At 44.9% G+C, this 12,480-nt stretch overlaps 1 protein-coding gene across 1 annotated transcript in view; it reads left to right on the forward strand.

The window, feature by feature from the left end:
- LOC126953085 (mamu class I histocompatibility antigen, alpha chain F-like) overlaps positions 1-12,480 on the forward strand; it is a 245,625-nt gene that overhangs the window by 62,202 nt on the left and 170,943 nt on the right. The gene's annotated exons all lie outside the window — the stretch shown is intronic.

Consider the following 12,480-nt stretch of genomic DNA (forward strand, 5'->3'; position numbering starts at 1 on the left):
CTATTTCCACACTCAGGCTGGGCCCCAGAGGAGTGCCCTTTGCTGGTTCTCTGAGACCTGTGGCTGGGATCATCTCTGATAAGGTTTGGGGGTTTGTCCCCTCCAAATTTCATGTTGAAATGTGATCCCCAGTGTAGGAGCTGGGGCCTAGTGGGAGGCATTTGGGTCATGGGAACGGTTCTCTCATGAATGGATTAGTACCCTGCCCGTGGTAATGAGTGAGTTTTCACTCTTCAGTCACACAATAGCTGATTATTTTAAAAAGCCTAGCAGCTCTCTTGCTCCTTCTCTCTCCATGTGACATACCTGCTCCTCCTTTGCCTTTTGCCACAAGTAAAAGCTTCCTGAGACTTCACTAGAAGCCTAGTGGAGCTGGCACCATGATTGTAGAGACTGCAGAACTGTGAGCCAAATAAATCTCCTTTCTTTATAAATTACCCAACCCCAGGCATTCCTTTATAACAACACAAATGGACTAATGCAGTCTCCCTCTGCTGCCTCCAAGGTCACGCCTTGATCTTCACTGCTTTAGGCAGCCTTTTATCCTACTTCGTAGTTGGAGCTTCAAGGGCTTAACATCCTAAAAGTTTTAAAAATAAACTTTGGCCAGTCTTGGTGGCTCACACCTGTAATCCCAGCACTTTGGGAGGCCAGGCAAGCGGATCACTTGAGTCTAGGAGTTCTAGGCTAGCCATGGGCAACAATGGCAAAACCCTGTCTCTACAAAAAATAAAAATATGCATATACATATATGTGTGTATGTGTGTATATATGCATATAAAAATATATATATAAACATTGAAAATGAGAGTAACACATGCAAACAAAATTTCTCAGCTCATAACTGTATAGCTCAGAGTCTACTCAAAGTTCTCCACAGTGATAACCACTTCACAGGCCAAGACAGAGAAGGTTGCCAGCACCTCTCCCGTGCTTCCTCCAGACAGGGACTGCTGCCCTCTGAAGTAACCGCTCTCCCCGCTGGTAATGCCATGAAGCAGTTTGTTCTGATTTTGAATTTATATATCTGGAATCATAGAGCATCTACTTTTTCTGTGCCTGGCTTATGTTGCTCAACTTTATCTATCTATCTATCTATCTATCTATCTATCTATCTATCTATCTATTGTGAGATCATCCATGTTTTGTGGATAGCAATAGTCCATTCATTTTCATTTCTGTAGAATAGTCTATTCTCTATTTTTTTTTTTTTTTTTTGAGACAGAGTCTTGCTCTGTCACCCGGGCTGGAATGCAGTGGCCGGATCTCAGCTCACTGCAAGCTCCGCCTCCCAGATTTACACCATTCTCCTGCCTCAGCCTCCTGTGTAGCTGGGACTACGGGCGCCCGCCACCTCGCCCAGCTAGTTTTTTGTATTTCTTAGTAGAGATGGGGTTTCACAATGTTAGCCAGGATGGTCTCGATCTCCTGACCTCATGATCCGCCCGTCTCGGCCTCCCAAATCTATTTTCAAGTCTCTCTACCAGTAGAGGCTGCTGAAAGCCCTACCAGCTTCTGGGCTTCTGAGCCTCCACTCTGAACTTGACAAATACTTTGAACCAGAGTGTACCAAATATAGGGCTCACCTATCTGGGGATTTCCTCTTTCTCAACTCCGGCTCCATTAAATTCTCACTGCCTGGGCAGCTCTCCAGACTTTCTGTGGATGTTCTTACCTGCTGAAGAGCGCTGGTAATTGTTCTTGGAGGGAATTAGTCTGAAATATGCTGGTATGCCATCATTAGAAGTGGAGCCCTGTCTGGTTTATTTGAAGATAGAGTTTCTGAATCTTCACATTCTAGCTGCCTGGACCAACATCTGAGAGGAGCGGAGGAAACCTGCATACATCAACCCATACACTGAATCCAGTAAGAAAGGAGATGTGCCTACAGCTGCAGGAGGGGACTCAGCTGGGCCTCGGGGCAGCTCCAGGCGGCCGTGGCCTTTACCCTGTATTCACTGCTGTAGACACCTCTGCTCTGCACCAATGCCACTGCCATACTGCCAGAGGAGCACTTCCTCAAGAACATCCACTGGGGAACAGACCAGAGAATCGGTGGATTCTGAGAGGAGCCAGGAATTAGATCTCAGCTAATAAAACTTACTCAATCTGTAAGAATCTAATTTTTTGTATTTTTAGTAGAGACATGTTTTCATCATGGTCTCGATCTCCTGACCTCGTGATCTGCCCGCCTCGGCCTCCCAAAGTGCTGGGATTACAGGCGTGAGCCACTGCGCCCAGCCCAAAAGATTTTTAAAAAATAATTACGATGCATAAAATAATGAATAGGTAATTTAGGTAATTTTATTTTCAACTCTTTGGTTAAACATTTTATGTACATATTGTCTCAGCAATCAGGAATTAAAATTTATAACACTATTAACAACAATACTCTCTGACTTGAAGGAGAATCTAATTTGGAAGTCAGTCACATGATCCACCCGCCTCGGTGATCCACCCGCCTCTGCCTCCCAAAGTGCTGGGATTACCGGCATGAGCCACCACATCCAGCCTGGATTTTGACAAACGTGTAGAATCGTATATCCACGACCCTAGTACCATATACAACAGTTCCTTCATCCTAAAAATTTCCCTTTGAATGTTCTTTATCCCTTCTCCCTCCAACCTTTGATAACCATTAACCTGTTTTCTGTCCCCATAGATCTGCTTTTTCCAGAATGGTATATGAATTAAGTCAGATAAAATGAAACCTTTTGTGTCTGACATTTTTTTCACCTAGTAAAATACATTTAAGATTAATTGATGTATGGATTAATAGCTTATTTACATAGATATATATTTTTTGAGACAGAGTTTTGCTCTTGTTGCCCAGGCTGGAGTGCAATGGTGCGATATTGGCTCACTGCAACCTCTGCCTCCCGGGTTCAAGTGATTCTCCTGCCTCAGCTCCCTGAGTAGCTGGGATTACAGGAATGCGCCACCACTACCGGCTAATTTTGTATTTTTAGTAGATATGGGGTTTCTTCATGTTGACCATGCTGGTCTCGAACTCCTGACCTCAGGTGATCCACATGCTTCAGCCTCCCAGAGTGCTGGGATTACAAGCATGAGCCACTGTGCCCAGCCTATTTTTCTTTCTTTTTCTTTTTTATATTTTATTTATTTATTTTATTTATTTATTTATTTATTTTTTATTTATTTATTTATTTTTGAGACGGAGTCTTGCTCTGTTGCCCGGGCTGGAGTGCAGTGGCCGGATCTCAGCTCACTGCAAGCTCCGCCTCCCGGGTTTACTTGCCATTCTCTTGCCTCAGGCTCCTGAGTAGCTGGGACTACAGGCGCCCGCCACCTCGCCCGGCTAGTTTTTTGTATTTTTAGTAGAGACGGGGTTTCACCGTGTTAGCCAGGATGGTCTCGATCTCCTGACCTTGTGATCTGCCCTTCTCAGCCTCCCAAAGTGCTGGGATTACAGGCTTGAGCCACCACGCCCGGCTTTCTTTTTTTTTTTTTTAAATAAACATAGCATCTTGGTATGTTGCCCCGACTGATCTTGAACCCTGGCCACAAGTGATCCTTCCACCTTGGCCTCCCAAAACGAGCCACTGCACCAGGGCAATAGCCTTTGTTTCTTTTTTTTTTTTTTTTTTTTTTTGAGACAAAGTCTCACTCTGTTGCCCAGGCTGGAGTGCAATGATACAGTCTCGGCTCACTGCCACCTCTACCTCCCAGGTTCAAGTGATTCTCCTGCCTCAGCCTCCCGAGGAACTAGGATTACAGTTGCTCGCCACCACACCTGGCTAATTTTTTCTTTTTGTATTTTTACTAGAGATGGAGTTTTGCCATGTTGCCCAGGCTGGTCTCAAACTCCTGACCTCAGGTGATCCACCTGCCTCAGCCTCCAAAAGTGCTAGGATTACAGGTTCACACCACGTCCGGCCTGACAATAGCTCATTTCTTATGATCCATATGGTTATGCCACAGTTTGCTTAGTCTTGCATGGCTGAAAGACATCTTGGTTGTTTACAGTTTTTAATGAACATATGTAAAGCTGCTATAAATATTCATGAACAGGTTTTTGTGTGGATATCAACCTTGAATTAACTTGGGTAAATATCCAAGAGCACGATTGATGGTAAGTCTCTCCTTAACTTTGTAAGAAACTTCTAAACTGTCTTTCAAAGTGGCTTGACCATTTTCCATTCCCATTAGCAGTGAGTGGGAATTCTTGTTGCTCTGTGTATTTTCAGCATTTTTTATTGTAAGTTTAAAAATTTTTAGCTATTCTAATAGTGTAGTAATACTTTGTTGTGGTGTTTTGTTTTTTGAAACAGAGTCTTGCTCTGTTGCCCAGGCTGGATTAAAGTGGTGCGATCACAGCTCACTTCAGCCTCCACCTCCCAGGTTCAAGCAGTTCTCCCGTCTCACCCTCCCAAGTAGCTGGAATCACAGGCGCATGCCACCACACCTGGTTAATGTTTGTTTGTTTGTTTGTAGATACATTGTCTCGCCATGTTACCCATGCTGGTCTCAGCTCCTGGGCTCAAGTGATCCTTCCGCCTCAGCCTACCAAAGTGTTGGCATTGCAGGCATGAGCCACTGCAGCCTATTGGCATTTCCCTAATGACAGATGATCTTAAGCATATTTTCATGTATTATTTACCACCCATATATCTTCTTTGGTGGTGTCTGTTGAGATCTTTCACCCACTTCTAAAATCAAGAATTTTCCTCAATTATTGTGTTTTAATTTTATTTACATATTGTCTTTACGAGTCCTTTGTCACATCTGTAACTTCCAGTTTTTTGACAAGTAGTTTCTTCCAGTCTGTGCCTTGTCTTTTCATTCACTTACCAGCGTTTTTGTAAAGCAAGAGCTATTGATTATGATAAAGTCTAATTGATTTGTTTTCTCTTTCATGGATTGTACTTTTTGTGTTTTATCTTCAAACTCAAGGTTAAGACTTTCTCTTTTATATTCTTCTAGAAATTTTATGGCTGTACATATTATTTTTAGATCTATGATACATTTTGAGTTACTTTTTTATAGGTGTGAAGTATTGTTAAGTTTTTTTTTTTTTTTTTTTTTAGATGGAGTCTTGCTGTGTTGCCCAGGTTGGAGTGCAATGGCGTGATCTTGGCTCACTGCAACCTCTGCCTCCCAGGTTCAAGTGATTCTTCTACCTCAGCCTCCCAAGTAGCTGGGATTACAGGCATGAGCCACCACACCAGCTAGTTTTTGTGCCTTTAGTAGAGGAAGGGTTTCACCATGTTGGCCAAGCTGGTCTCAAACTCTTGACCTCAAGTGATCCACCTGCCTCAGCCTCCCAAAGTAGATGGATGCCAATTGTTTCAGCATCATTGTTGAAAGGAGATTCCCTTCTTCATTGGATGACCTTTGTACTTGTATTCAAAATCAGGTGACTCTATTTTTGTCCTTCCATTTCTGGCCTCTCCATTCTATTCTGTTGATCTATGTGTCTGTCCTTTTGCCAATACCACACTCTCTTGATCACTATCCTTTGCAGAAAGACTAGAAATAGTATCTCATAATTTTGAAAGGTATATTTTCGTCATCATAAAGTTGAAAATATTGTCTAACTTCCCTTATGTTTTCTTCTTTGATCCATAGGTTATTTAGAAGGATGATTTAGAATTTTCAATACTTTTTTTTGCCCCTAGACAACTTATTATTGATTTCTAATAAAATCTATTTTGGTCGGAGAACATATCCTGTATGATTTCAGTCCTTTGAAATATGCTGTTATTTGTTTTATGTCTCAACATGTGACCTATGTTAGTGAATGTACCATATTCACTTTATAAAATATATATTCTGGAGTTGTTAAATACAGTGACTATACATGTCAGATCAAGATGGTTGATAGTGTTGTTCATTTGTATTTTTTAAAAACTAAGAAAAAGTCAAGTGTGGTGGCTCACATCTGTAATCCCAGCACTTTGGGAGGCCGAGATGTGCGGATCCCCTGATGTTGGGAGTTTGAGACCAGACTGACCAACATGGAGAAACCACGTCTCTACTAAAAATACAAAATTAACCGGGCATGGTGGCGCATGCCTGTAATCCCAGCTACTCGGGAGGCTGAGGCAGGAGAATCACTTGAACCCGGGAGGCAGAGGTTGCAGTGAGCCGAGATTGAGCCATTGCACTCCAGCCTGGGCAACAAGAGCGAAACTCCATCTGAAAAAAAAATTAATAAAAAAAAAACCTAAGAAAAAATAGAGCGTCTTTAACTTCCCACCATATATTTGCCTTTTCCAGTGTTGGTCACTCCTAACTGAAGACTCAAGTTACCGTCTGGTATGATTTCTTTCAACCTGGGAACTTCCTTCAGTATTTTTCTTGTAGTAGAGTTATGTTTACAACAAATTATCCTAGTTTTATTTTATCTGGAGACACTTTTTCATTTTTCTTCCCTGAAAATATTTTTACTGGATGTATAATTCTGAGTTAGGTTGTTTTCTTACAGCACTCAAAAAAATGCCATTTCATTGTCTTCTGACCACCATTGTTTCCGATGACAAATTATAAACACATGGAGGGGTCATTCTCATAAATGTTCCCAGGTATGTAAAGTGTCATTTTTCTCTGGTTATTCTCACGATTTTCTGTGACCACAGGCTGCTCAGGGCTGGACTTGAATATGGCCATGAAGTGATACTACAGGAAGTGAGACCCTGAAATTAACAGGGCTGGGCTCCTTAACACCTGCCCTTAGCTTTCCTTTCCCCAGGTCCCTAGAAACACCCTCCTGATCTACACACACACACACACACACGCACACACACACATGCACACACACATGCACACACACACATGCACACACACATGCACACACACATGCACATGCACACAACTTCTAATAGGACCCTTCCCATTTTTCTCTCACCCCTGGTTCCTTCCACTCTCCCCTTTCTCTTATGATCCATTTCTTCTCCCTTCTGCTGTCTGGACCAAGGGCCCAGGGCCGGACTCCAGGGTTGGAGCTCACAGGCTGATTCCTGGGATGAGCAGCCTCCACCTGCAGGAGCAGCAGTAGGAACAAGGGAGGGGACAGGAAGGCAAGGTCCCATTTTGGAGGATGAGGGACTGAGTCATGTGGTAGCAATGGTTTGGGGATGGGTCAGCCCCAGATATGATCCCACTGTTTTGGCCTGGAGGTATCTCTTCCCTGAATCCAAAATCCAGAATCACTCAGTGGTGGGAGGAAATGTCAGTGTCAACATGGATTTTGGGAAGCTGGATGGACTCAGAGCCTGACTTGAGACCGGGAACCCCCTTGTGTGCAAAGCCCTGTCAAGGTGCTGGGAGCAGAAAGAGAGCCTGGGAGGTCCTGGCTGGGGAGAAAGGGGAGCGGGGTCCTCGCTCTTCGGCCCTGTGGCCACACGGGGGCGCCGCTGCGCTGCTCTCGGATCCTGACTGAGCGACGGGGCTGCGGGCTGAGTGAGCAAACCGGGCTGAACCTGAGGTTCATCCACGCTGGGATGGAGGTTCCCCCTGAGCAGCCCTGGAATCCACAGGGCTCAGGTTAGATTTGTTTGTCTTGCAACGTGAGGCAATTATGGTGTAGCAAGATCTGGCTCTAGAATTCTTATGGCAAAATAGCTGTCATAGAATCCAACCAGAATGAAAGTCCAGGGCCTGCCTTGACCGCCCTGGGCACACCTGACTCTGATGGGGTTGCCAAAATGTAGCTTGGCATTTACAAAAGTTATTTCCAAAGATTGCATCAAAGTCCAAAAGAAGTATGTACAATTTCATTTCTGATGTCTCTGGCTGTGCTTTCGAAAGGGCAGGAAGAGCCATGAAAAGAGGCTGAAAGGCCCCTGTGGGAATTCTCAAATCCCTTTTCATAGTGGTAACTTGGACCTAGACAGCAAATGCCTGAAAGACACAGGTAGAAGGATCGGGAGGCGCAGTCCTCCCCTCTGATCAGCACGGGCATGGCTGTCTGGGCGTTTTTGCCCCTCTGTGTTCAGCAGGATGGACTCTGTAGTGAGGCGCAGCCCCTGCCTCCCCACTGCCCCACGTCAGAAGCATCTGTTTCCTTATCTTGTTTTCCACGCACTCCTTTCCTTTTTCTATCTTGTGACCACGAATAGAATAGACAGGCAAGGTCCTATAAGACCAGGTAAGAGATGTTACTGATGCACTTTGGAAGGCTGAGGCAGGCAAATCACGAGGTCAGGAGTTCGAGACCAGCCTGGCCAACATGGTGAAACTTCGTCTCTAAAAAAAAAAAAAAAAATTCCAAAAATTAGCCAGGTGTGGTGGCATGCACCTATAATCCCAGCTACTCAGAAGGCTGAGGCAGGAGAATCGCTTGAACCCGGGAGGTGGAGGCTGCAGTGAGCAGAGATCGTGCCATTGCACTCCAGCCTGGGTGACAGAGTGAGACTCTGTCTCAAAAAAAAAAAAAAAAAAAAAAAAAAAGATGTTACTGATGATAGTGAAACCATGATTGTGAAGGAACAATGAAAAATGGAGAGAAAGAGCAGAGAGACAGACATAGAGATAGATATCCCTGTATACACACATAGAGAAAATGAATATCCATCCATCCATCCATCCATCCATCCATCAGTCCATCCATCCACCCATCCATCCATCCATCCATCCATCAGTCCATCCATCCATCCATCCATCCATCCATCCATCCATCCATCCATCCATCCATCCATCCATCCATCCATCCATCCATCCATCATCCATCCATCCATCCATCCATCCATCCATCCATCCATCCATCAGTCCATCCATCCATCCATCCATCCATCCATCCATCAGTCCATCCATCCATCCATCCATCAGTCCATCCATCCATCCATCCATCCATCCATCCATCCATCCATCCACCCATCCACCTTTCTATCTCCTTGCAAGGTAAGTTCACCAACACTTTTACATTTATGCCCCAACAAAATTTTTTTGGCTTACATCTGCCCTCTTTCATCCAGCCAACTGATGTATTTGCTGAGGTCTTGCCATGTGCCACACTGGGTGCTGAGCATTGGAGTCTGAACAGGAACAGACCCCTGGGATGCACTCCCATGGGGCCCTTCACTGTCCCTTCCCTGGCTGTGAGACATCTTCATCTCCCTGAGGCTCTTCTTTCTGGTCTCTGGGAAAAGTCCCTGGCTCACCTCTCTATAGACACCTGGGAGACTCTGACTATCACTACTTTGAATCAAGCACTGATTTTCAGCATTTATTCTGTAACCACCACTTACTAATGCCCTGTCAATGATTTTCTCATTTAGAGGTTGTTACAGACGGGAGGGGTTATAACCTTAGGCACGTTGTTTAAGAGAATTGTAAAAATAAGGAAACATGATGGCAAAGGACTTTTCTGCTTTCTCCCAGAACACTTCATATTCATTTTCTTGTCTGGGTTTGCTTGGTTGCAAGGTGGTTTCCACACCCCTGAGTTTATTTCAAGTCGCGGAAACACTTGCTTAGCAAACAAGTACTTTGGGAAATGCAGGGTCTCAGGCTCTGTCCTCAGGACTCCACACATCAGAAAGATGTGTGCATCTCCTTCCACAATCCTGGAGGTGCCTGTGGACTGCAGGTTCGCTCCTCACTGACTTTACTCATGTCCTGCTGGAAAAGGATGGAGCTTCTAGAAATGTCCCAGTGGCTTGGAACACTCAATTTCTCTGTGTGCACTGCAAGTAAACTGACAGTTTGACTTTTCAATTCTATTCGATATCTGAAAATAAACAGAATTTTCAGTATATTTCCTTCCAGAGAGTAAACTGAAAAGGGAACCTTTCTAAATTCAGAGTTATGATTTCCTGAAACATCGAAGAAGGCAAATGTGGGGACCTTAAAGACAAGAGAATTCTCTGACCTCAAATTTCATGTGGCAGCTGTAAGGTGGAGCTGGCAGCATCTGTCCCCACCTCTGGGTACACAGCAGAATGTGCCGGCTTTGGGGATCCTGGAGGACACAGCCACACTGTATCTGGGGACATCCAGCAAACCCTCAAGAAGGACTCAGTCTACGCAGGAGCCTCCTTAAGCAACTTCTCCCTGAAGAAACCCTGAAGTCTTAGAAATCCATAAAGAAAAATGATATTCATGTCTCTGATAAAGACAAGAAATGCCAGCAATCCAGTACCGAGAAGGGAAGCTACGAGACCACATTTTCTGCATGTGGAGGAGACACATCTAACGGAGAAGTGGGAACTTGTCTCAAAAGTGTTGGGCCGCAGTGAGAAGATGTGGTCGTCACTGCCACCACCCGCTGCTCACTCAGTGACCCCTCCCCATTGTAACTAATGGGCCAATGAAGAGAAACCCTTTTCACCTGCCTGTACTGAAATAAGGCTATTACAATCAGTCATCTCTGTGGTTGATTTTTCACTTAAGGATGGGATAACTGGGGTAATTGGTGCCTGTAGTGCAGGTTTTAAAGAAGTTCCCAGAAGCTCTTCTGAAGCCATCTCCAGGAGGCTGCCCCAGCGGGAATGAGGCCTTGCGCTTCTGCCACCCTGTGTGTCCCCGTGATGGAATTTTGGCCCAGCTAGGGATGGCAAGAGACCAGGCCATCGCAGGTGGTCTGCAGGCCTGGTGAGGAAGGACAATGACAGACGGGGAGGCGGAAACGCACACACACAACCAGACTTCCCCCTGGGTCCTGCTCCCATTCCTCTGTCCATCGCTCTTGCTCTGTCTGCCCCAGGGGAAATTTCCTGAAGGAAAGAGGAAAAGGAACCTCTATTCCTGGCTGCATATCTTTTATGTAGGGCCTTTCCTGTTACTCAAGCAATCCCCAGCAGATGGCAGAGAAGACATTTCAATTTCATGCCTCTGCGTTTCCTCCCCCTCCTCCAACTGGGAAGTCAGGACCAAGGGAGTGGGTGGAGGCATTAAAGGTATAAATGAGCATGGGTGATAATTTCCCTTTCTCTGAGCTGGGGAGTCCCATTACAAGGGTGGGGATAGAAATATCCAGTGTTACCATTCAGAGATGCCAGATACCGCTCTGAAAACAGCCAAAATATTAAAACATGATGCGCCTCCCTGGGCTCCTTGGCTCCAGGCTGCTGCTTTCTTCTATTGAGAATCCAGGAGGTGCTGAGCATTCAGTTAAAAGGGGGCATGAGGGTTCCTGCATTGTCCTCTGCCTTAATTGCGTTTGAAAATACATTTTGTCAGTTCAATCCTTCTCCCACCCCTCTCTGTTTCTCTTTTTAAAGAAGCTGAACATTGGCATCTTCAAAAGAAAACTGCTAACATGTGAAATAATATATTGTATTCTAGGATTTAGTTGAAAATAACCTGGTGTTGGGTTATGGTTGAGGATGTAGATAAATCAAGAGTGGGTGTGACTGAGTGAAGGGTACAGTGAAGGTCACTGTACTCTTCTCTCTACTTCTGTGTTTGTTTAAAATATTTGTACAAGTTTAAAATAATAAGGCTGGGCACGGTGGCTCACGCCTGTAATCCCAGCACTTTGGGAGGCCGAAGGGGGTGGATCACGAAGTCAGGAGATCAAGACCATCCTGGCTAACACGGTGAAACTCTATCTCTACTAAAAATCCAAAAAATTAGCTGGGTGCGGTGGCGGGCGCTTGTAGTCCCAACTACTCGGGAGGCTGAGGCAGGAGAATGGCATGAACCCGGGAGGCAGAGCTTGCAGTGAGCTGAGATCAAGCCACTGCATTCCAGCCTGGGCGACAGAGTGAGACTTCATCTCAAAAAAATAAAAATAAATAAATAAATAAATAAATAAATAAATAAGTACCAGGGTTACCAGGGGGTATGGTATATGCTGAAGAATCATGAGATACTGGTTATAATTTCAAAAAATCTCCAATAAAAATAGATAATTTAAAGTAAAACCACAGGAACAAAATGTTTTTAGATATCTCCAAATTCCTCACTTCCCTCCTCTAAATTCAGGTGGGTCACTTCATACTTTCTCCCATCCGCAGTTCCCAATAGGCAGGTCCTGGAGCCCAACCGTGGTGGGGCAGGGAGTGGGGATTTAAAAACTGCATGATGAGCACTAGCAGGAAAGAGGATTGGCGCTGAGAGGGGAGGAGGGGCAGGCAGGAGACCCCTGGGGAGTTGCTGCTCCAAGGAACTCCTTTTTCACCCTCTGAGAGAAAGTGTCACAGGACCACAGACCCTTGGTCTTCACGGGTCCCACAACCTCCCCCAAATTGCATGTAAAATTGTGTGGGAATGCAGGTGAGTGCATTTCAGCTGGGGCTGGCTTTGGCAAGGCTGTGGCCTTCAGTAGATATCAAAGCAGTCATCTAGGTCTCGTGCAGATGATGGAAAACATGGTGCCTTGACCCAGAGTCAATGCCAAAGAACTCGGCTAGGACATAGTACCCAGTCATTTAATCAAAACCTAATCTAGATGTTACTATGAAGATATTTAGTACATGTGGTTAACATTTACAATCAGTTGACTTAATGAAAAGGAAATTACCCTCAATAATGTAGATGGGCCTCATCCAATCAACAGAAGGCTTTAAGAGCAGA

The sequence above is a fragment of the Macaca thibetana genome, chromosome 4 (assembly GCF_024542745.1).
Source record: "Macaca thibetana thibetana isolate TM-01 chromosome 4, ASM2454274v1, whole genome shotgun sequence".
NCBI classification, from domain to species: domain Eukaryota; kingdom Metazoa; phylum Chordata; class Mammalia; order Primates; family Cercopithecidae; genus Macaca; species Macaca thibetana.